Genomic DNA, 7,591 nt, shown 5'->3' with positions numbered 1-7,591 from the left:
AAATTAGAATTATAGATGCAATACATTGTGGCTTAAAGCTGCTGGAGCAAGCCAAGAGGAAACATCTTGCAGAATCACAGGATGGCTGAGGTTGGAAGGGATCTCTGGAGGTCATCTGGTGCAACCCTTCTGCTCAAGCAGGGCCACCTAGAGCAGGTTGCCCAGGATCATGCCCAAATGGCATTTGAGTACCTCCAAGGATGGAGACTTACAGGCTTATGATCCACTTATTTCGGCAGGTAGCATTCTTCTGCTGAAGCTGAAGTGCTTGTTAGCAGCCGCAAACACTAAACTCTTTCTTGGAACTGTGCATGTATGCCAGAACTTGCTCTCAAAGGTAGCAACCCTTACTCTTTGCATAATGATTACATGTTATGGCACTCCTAAAATTAAAAAATATGATATAAGAGCCTCAGATTTTCAAATTTTAAACCCATATCTTGACAACTATGATACCCTGACTACTAGGTAATAAGACTTTCTGAGAAGTGGTAATCTCATTGGTACCTGCACAGCTTAAATAGTACCCCGGCTGGTATGTGACAGAGAATGCAAACTTCTGCCTAATGACTAGGGTAAAAACCTGGAAATGCCTGCGAAGTTCTAGCCACTGCTGCAATAAAAAGTTCCGTATCTCATACTCCATTGCATTTCAAGGTTGCTTCATAAATAATAAGTAACAGCAAAGACGACCAAGATCAGCCATATATTTATCATCTTGTTTGCAGGAGCCTGTTTACCTGGAATGTTGCCAGTGCCATATGTTTGCCTTTGCTGAATATGAAGTACTTTTGTATTCAGCCAGACAATGAAAGCTGGTGTTCATAAGTCATATACATGGCATACGGGGAGAGCCTGCTGTATGTCTTACCTATGTGGTCTACAAGGGAACACCATTCTTCATTTTTCTTTTTTTTTTTTTCTTTAAGTGAACAAACTTGGAGAACCACCCCCCAAAATCCTCACAAAAACCTATCTATCTCCAGCATAAAATGGTACATGGGCTTATCACAAATTCAGACTTTGCAGTTAGGCTCTTGTGCAATGGATAGCCTTTTCAAGGAAGACGTATATATTAAGGCCAACCCAGAAATGAAGACAACAATTTCCCTGGCATTTGTGATTCATTTCCTGAATGGTGACTTGAATTAAGATAAAGGTGAATAGAACAAACCTGTTCTTTGTCCTGACCTCTATTCTCCACTATTTGCTTGTATGAAGAGGTTATAATTAGGCCTTGCAATTGTTCCACAGCAGATTTAAAACAACACCCATTCTAACAACACACTCAAACCTGTTTCAACTGAATTCATAATGAAAAAGAAGAGACCACTTTGGTCATGGAACAGAAGATGATCCACTGCAGGTAATTGTGTTACTGTTAAGTAGGCAGCTCTGTTTAAAGGGAAATTTATTTACAAGAAAAAAAAAAGAAAAGAAAGAAGGCTGCTGTGTTAATTTGAAGTCATCGTAAGATACTCAGCCAGCACTTTAATGGGGGAAAGAGAGAAGCACGTTCACTTGCAAACTGTTCATTTTGCACAGTTTGTGATCTTGTCTCGCACTTGTCTGCCAACTCCATGTGTTAGAACATTTTATGATTTCTCCACTGCTATTTCTAAGGGTTGGATGTGTCCTAGATTGACATGGGCGGGTAGACTGTGATTAGAGATGTTTCGTGGGAGATTAGATAATAATGCCCTGCATGGAGTCAGCAATATTTATAGAAGTCCAGATAGTTCACAGAAGAGTATCACTCACTAAATGACAGCTTTAGGATTTTCTAACTCTTCAAAGAAAAGCCCTACAAGCAACAGCTGTGTCTAATCCAGTATCATAGAAACAAGCAGTGATGAAAGTACAGGCAGTGGCTTTCTTGAAAAATTCCCATGGGTCCTCTAACGTCAGCCACTTCCTCTTCCAAACCACAGCATCTCATACAGTCACGTAGCACCTGGTGACAGTTGCTTACACTGAGTGTTTGATATACTTTAAGTCTATTTGGCAACTGAACGCTCCACTGCTGTCCCCTTTCGCTTTCAGTATGATGGTAAAGAGCTGTGCTGCCTTGATGCCGGCAATGATTCACTCAGGCCATGAGACCCCCCAGCCACCAACTTCCTTAAGGTATGAGTGCAATGGGCGCATGCTTGAAGCCATCATGGCTCCATACCAAACAGTGAAAGGTATGATGACAAAACTTTTCAGGGACCCCTGACTAATTTTAGACCACAAGTCTCACTATTTTTTTAATCAAGCCACAAACCAAAGCCATTTTGGGTACAACCCCATCCCAGTGTGAACTACAGTGTAGTGATTCCCCAAACTCTTCTGTTCATCCAACATCGAGCTCTTCAGGATGCTCACTTTAGTTCAGAGCTCGAAGCAATGCAGCTGTTTCCTGAGCTGATGGACCCAGATTCTCAGCACGGCTCAGTGCTAACATGGCGCAGCTGTGTTGCTTGTAATCCCAGAATAGAGTCAGTTTTGTCCAGTGAGGATGTCAATGCACTGCAGCATATTAAACAATAAAAAGATATCCTCAGGACATTTTGAAAAAGGCAATATATAAGCCCTGTTTTTGTAATTTTGCGTGGTATGAGGCCTGTATATATGTATGACAAGACGCAGTCATTGCTCTTTTGAACTCACACCCTGAAACAGAGAATAAATGCATTGAGACAATATGCAATAAACAAGTGACTAGAGCAGAAAGGTGGATATTAACTACATATTTTTCTTGAGGGGTAGGTTTTAATGAGTCTTGTAACATCACTCAGTATTCAAGGACCTGGAAAATTTGCTGCAAAGTACTAGAACAGAATAGATTATTTCAGTTGGAAGGGACCTACAATGATGACCTAGTCTAACTGCCTGACCAATTCAGGGCTGACCAACTTAAAGCTTGTTATTAAGAGCATTGTCCAAATGCCTCTTAAACACTGACAGGCTTGGGGCATCGACCACATCTCTAGGAAACCTGTTCCAGTGTCTGACCGCCCTCTTGGTAGAGAAATGCTTCCTAATGTCCAGACTAAACCTCCCCTGATGCAGCTTTGAACCATTCCCATGTGTCCTATCACTGGATACCCGGGAGAAGAGATCAGCACCTCCCTCTCTGGTTCTCCTTCTCAGGAAGCTGTAGAGAGCAATCAGGTCACCCCTCAGCCTCCTTTTCTCCAAACTAGACAAGCCCAAAGTCCTTGTCTGCTCCTCATAGGACATGCCTTCCAGCCCTTTCACCAGCTTTGTTGTCGTCTTCTGTCTGGGAAGCCCCAAGATCAAACAGGGAAAAGGTTTAGGTGACACTTGGGTGTCTTGGACCAGGGATAACACAGACAGAAATCTTTGTCTGCAGCGCTACACAAAGGGTGACTCTGAGAGGCACAACAGACATGCCAAGGCTGACAGGTTTCACAGAAAGCAGAGCTAGGCTTTCTCTTCTGGACACTGATCTACTAGCCCAAAGGCCAAGTCCAAAGGTTCAGCTCAGTGCAGTAAGGTGGGAGGACTCCACCTGCAGGGTTCATCAGTGTAAGAAGTGGAACCCATGACCAGTAAGGATTCTCTTTGCTGATCATGTGCCACCCCATATAGAGAGGTAAAAGCAGTCTAGTGTAAGGACCCATGGGACCTTCCCTCTCGCTCTACTCCACAGCTGGGCCTCCTTCAGTGCACCTAAGCAGGCAAGGATGGTGGAAGCGGAATGCCCTTTCCAAAAACAGGAGGAAGGGTAGCCAATGATCCTGTGTAGCAGCAGAATACTTTTTTGGAGTTACTCAAAGGTCAGGGAAGAACTTCTCTTTCCTCTGCCTAAATTCCTCTTCAACCAGCTGACTTGAACTTGAAATAAGAAGAAGAACATGAGATTATTTAATAGGATGATACATCAGATGATGCAGGATATTGTAATTTGGATGATGCATCTCTTCACTGCTTTATTGATTGTGTTTCTTCCAAAAGTCACTATAACTGGTTTAATTACATTATTCTTAAATGACAGTCTTAAATAATATATTCCTTGAATCAAAATCAAAACCGAAAGGCCTCTAGATACTTGCACTGAACGTGTCTTTTGGTTGTTTTTGTCATTAATAACCATGCCTTGAGAAGGAAGATAGAAATATTAAAGAAAACAAGAGCAGCATTTTGCAGGAAAAGAAGATAAAAACAAAGCTTGAAAGAAATACCATCCTCACTCAGAATGTGTTCCTGAGAGATGTTTGAAAGGACAGCATTTTGCAGATCCACTTAGAAGAGGGTGGTAAACATCTTTTCCTCCTACTCTCTGTAGAAGTGCATCAGACTCTCTTAAATGCTTTTTGACTAGTAATGGAAATCATACCCAGGCAGCATTTTGAAACTGAAGTATTTTAAATTATTTTAGAGACATAAACAAGCACTCAATGAATGTTAAAGCCTACAGATCAAAAATGCAGTTATTCCAGAATGAGTAAAATGCCCCTGCTCTGACTTCTTAAATATCATGTTCTGCTCTGCCTTTCTCTTTCTGGAGAAGAATTCGTCACACCATCAAGGGTGTGGGGGAAGCAATATAAAAAATTATCTGATCATGAAAACTCTGATGTGACTAATCACTGGCATGAGTAATCCCATCCATTAATCGAAGTTCAATTGACTTGCCACACTCCCTGCACAGGAAAGGACATTCTCCTTCCATGAGTAGTGGAGTTAGGAGGCTGAATACCTGAAAGGTCAGGTGTCCTATTCCTTTGGATTTCGGTTTAGGGGTTTATCCCGAGGAATAGTGGGAAGGGGATAAGATGGAGGAATCACCTGTAGTAAAGGTGGCTAGAGGAAATGCTGTTCATTTTTCTCCAGCTTTGCAGATGCTCCCCAAAGATGTGAAGATGAAATGAGGACTACACTACTCCCATTAGCATAGCACATGTATGGAGGGCTATTTTCTGGCCGTATACCAGTTTTGAATTTACAAATATTGTAGTGGCTAAAGGACAAGTAAACCATGAATGGTGCAAGCTCCCGCTTTTCAAGGCTGCCAGAGTGCCCTATAGAATCAATACAGAGGTCACCAATGAAGCGCTGTGTAACAGATGGTCTCCGCGTGGCCTCAGCCTCCATACTAGGACCTTGACTTTCCATATATCTTACAAGCTCACAGTCTAGCAGGTAATGGGGTAAATGTAGCCTTGCTGAAATCTCTGTCTCCATTTGTCACTCCAGAGATGGCTTCTGTCTGAATGAGAGTGAGCTGGGCTGGTGGGACTGTTCATGTGAAGAATGCTGGCCATGCTCTTAAGTTATTTGCAGGATCCAGCTCTTAATTTCTGTTCAGTAAAGTTCTATTTCCATTTAGTTATCTAATCTTTGTAAAGTCCCCAGGTAAATGGAAATGTCAGATCATTCCCATATGAAAATGCATTCTTATTTCTCAGAGGATTTTGCAAACACTGAGCAGCTATCTAGGTTAAAGGAAGAGAAGGGACTGTAAAAATATCTGCCTTTCAAAAGAAAAATAGCAAACAAACAGGAAAAAAGTCTAAGATTGTGGAATATTGAGATTATTTTCATTCTGAGGAATAATTAAGTCAGTGTAATAATGACCTGGTCTGTCATGAGACCACCATACTGTGTTTAATAAAGTTATGTGATAATAACAAAATATATGAATAATGTTTTATTAGATCCTGAGCCTCATATCTAACTACTGCAATATATCTGGCTGCATGATAAATGTCAGCCCAAATTCATGAGAAGGAAAAGCTTTTCTTCCTACAGTGTATTGTGCTTTCAGTAATATAAACCTTGGAAAAAGTGTTTATTTTTGTCATTCTGAGACCATTTGTCTTAGAGAGGATATGAAATAGAAAACCAATATACTAATTATCATCCAAAACAAATAATCCACATCAAGCCAAACAAAATATTTTGTATTTAGTTAGTAGTTGCTTTATCTTTGTCTTCAACCCTTTGCACTTTGACCAAAACTGTACCTTTTGACATGTTCACTACTAATAATAGGGAAAAACTGTGTCTTCTGTCTGCTCTAGCAAAAAATACCATGCATTTCAGATACCATACATTTGCTTATGGTTGCTTACAGGAACTAGAGATTCCCACTAGAGTTGAAAAAAAGCTTTATTAAAAGATGTTTCAAGGACACAAATGAAGCTAATTGCTCAAGAGGGATAGTGAGGCAAGTAAAAAGCAGGCCTGTCATAGACAGCCATCGCTCCTAGTCATTGCATTCCCAGTGACTGAAGAGCTAATGACACCAGACCCTTAGGAAATTCAAGCCTGCAAGCTTGATTAGGTAAGACAGCAAGTCTAATCTTCGTTTAATGAATGATTCAGGAATAACTTTAAGAGCCTAACTTTAAGGTAGCAGGGTATTGACAGAAATAGGTACATGCTCTATGCACGTCTTGTGACCTAGCTAATTATGGGTATCTGAAAAAGTTATTACACTTCTTCCATCTAGTTTCAAAATCTGTTCTCTGCTTGTACTGCCAGCTAAGAAAATTGAACATTTTGTTAAAACTTATGCTACCGTGTAAGCAGGGGCTAGAAAATAATAAGAGAAAAAGCAAAACTGACTAAACCTGTTATTTCTGCAGTGCAGTGTAGGCAGACAGATATTTATGTCTCCATGGAGCCCCAGTGTTATTAGTGTGTATTCACAGTGACGCCTGCTAATCAATAAGAGGATTTTGACCTACATTGGTCTGAACATCCCAAGTAAAGAGTGCTAAAGGCATACAATTAAATGCAAAGAAAGAAAACTAATCAAATATAAAGAGAAGTTTAAGACATTTTCATTCTTTTTAATTCCAATAGCATTTTCCCTTAAGATAGGGAAAAATAACAATTTCCTTCTAAGAGGTGGTTCTTAGATATATTATTTTTCAACTAGAAATAATTTGTGAATGTTGGCAGCATGAAAAAACATCACAAAGGGAAAACTGTATTGACATGCGCAACCTGCAGTGACACCATCTAAGAAAGTGACATGGCTGACAGCCCAGCTGAAGTGCCTCTACATCAATGCATGCAGCATGGGCAACAAACTGGAGGAGTTGGAAGTCACCATGCTGCTACAAAGCTATGACTTAATTGCCATTATTGAAACTTGGTGGGATGAATCCCATGACTGGAGTGTGGCTATCAATGGCTACAAGCTGTTCAGAAGGGACAGGTGAGGAAGGAGAGGCGGAGACGTTGCCCTCTCCATCAAGAAATGGATAGAGTATGAAGAGCTGTCTCTGAAGAATAACCACGAGCAGGTTGAAAACTTATGGGTAAGAATTAGAGATGAAGGCAACAAAGGGAACCTTGTGGTTGGTGTCTCCTACAGGCCTCTCTCAAGGGGAGCCTATTGACAAAGCCTTCTTACTCCAGCTACAGGAGGCATTACGCTTGCAGGCTCTCGTCCTGCTGGGGGACTTCAACGACCCCAACATCTGCCAGAAAAGTAGCACAGCGAGCTATAGGCAATCCAAGAGACTCCTGGAATGCATTGAGGATAACTTCTTAAGCCAGGTAATAGACAGCCCTACCAGAGGGGATGCAATACTGGACCTGTTGGTCACCAACACAAATGAGCTAATGG

General features: G+C 41.1%; 1 long non-coding RNA gene across 1 annotated transcript; it reads left to right on the top strand.

Annotated features, from left to right (window-relative positions):
* The first annotated feature begins 281 nt into the window (after window positions 1-281).
* On the top strand, window positions 282-6,545 carry LOC309596840. Its single transcript, XR_014229634.1, has 3 exons — window positions 282-1,159; window positions 1,255-1,366; window positions 2,044-6,545. It is a non-coding gene; the product is annotated as an uncharacterized lncRNA (long non-coding RNA).
* The last annotated feature ends 1,046 nt before the right edge of the window (window positions 6,546-7,591 follow it).

Source organism: Platalea leucorodia (genome assembly GCF_965183815.1).
Source record: "Platalea leucorodia genome assembly, chromosome: 1".
Classification (NCBI taxonomy): domain Eukaryota; kingdom Metazoa; phylum Chordata; class Aves; order Pelecaniformes; family Threskiornithidae; genus Platalea; species Platalea leucorodia.
This window is presented reverse-complemented; position numbering and strand designations above follow the sequence as displayed.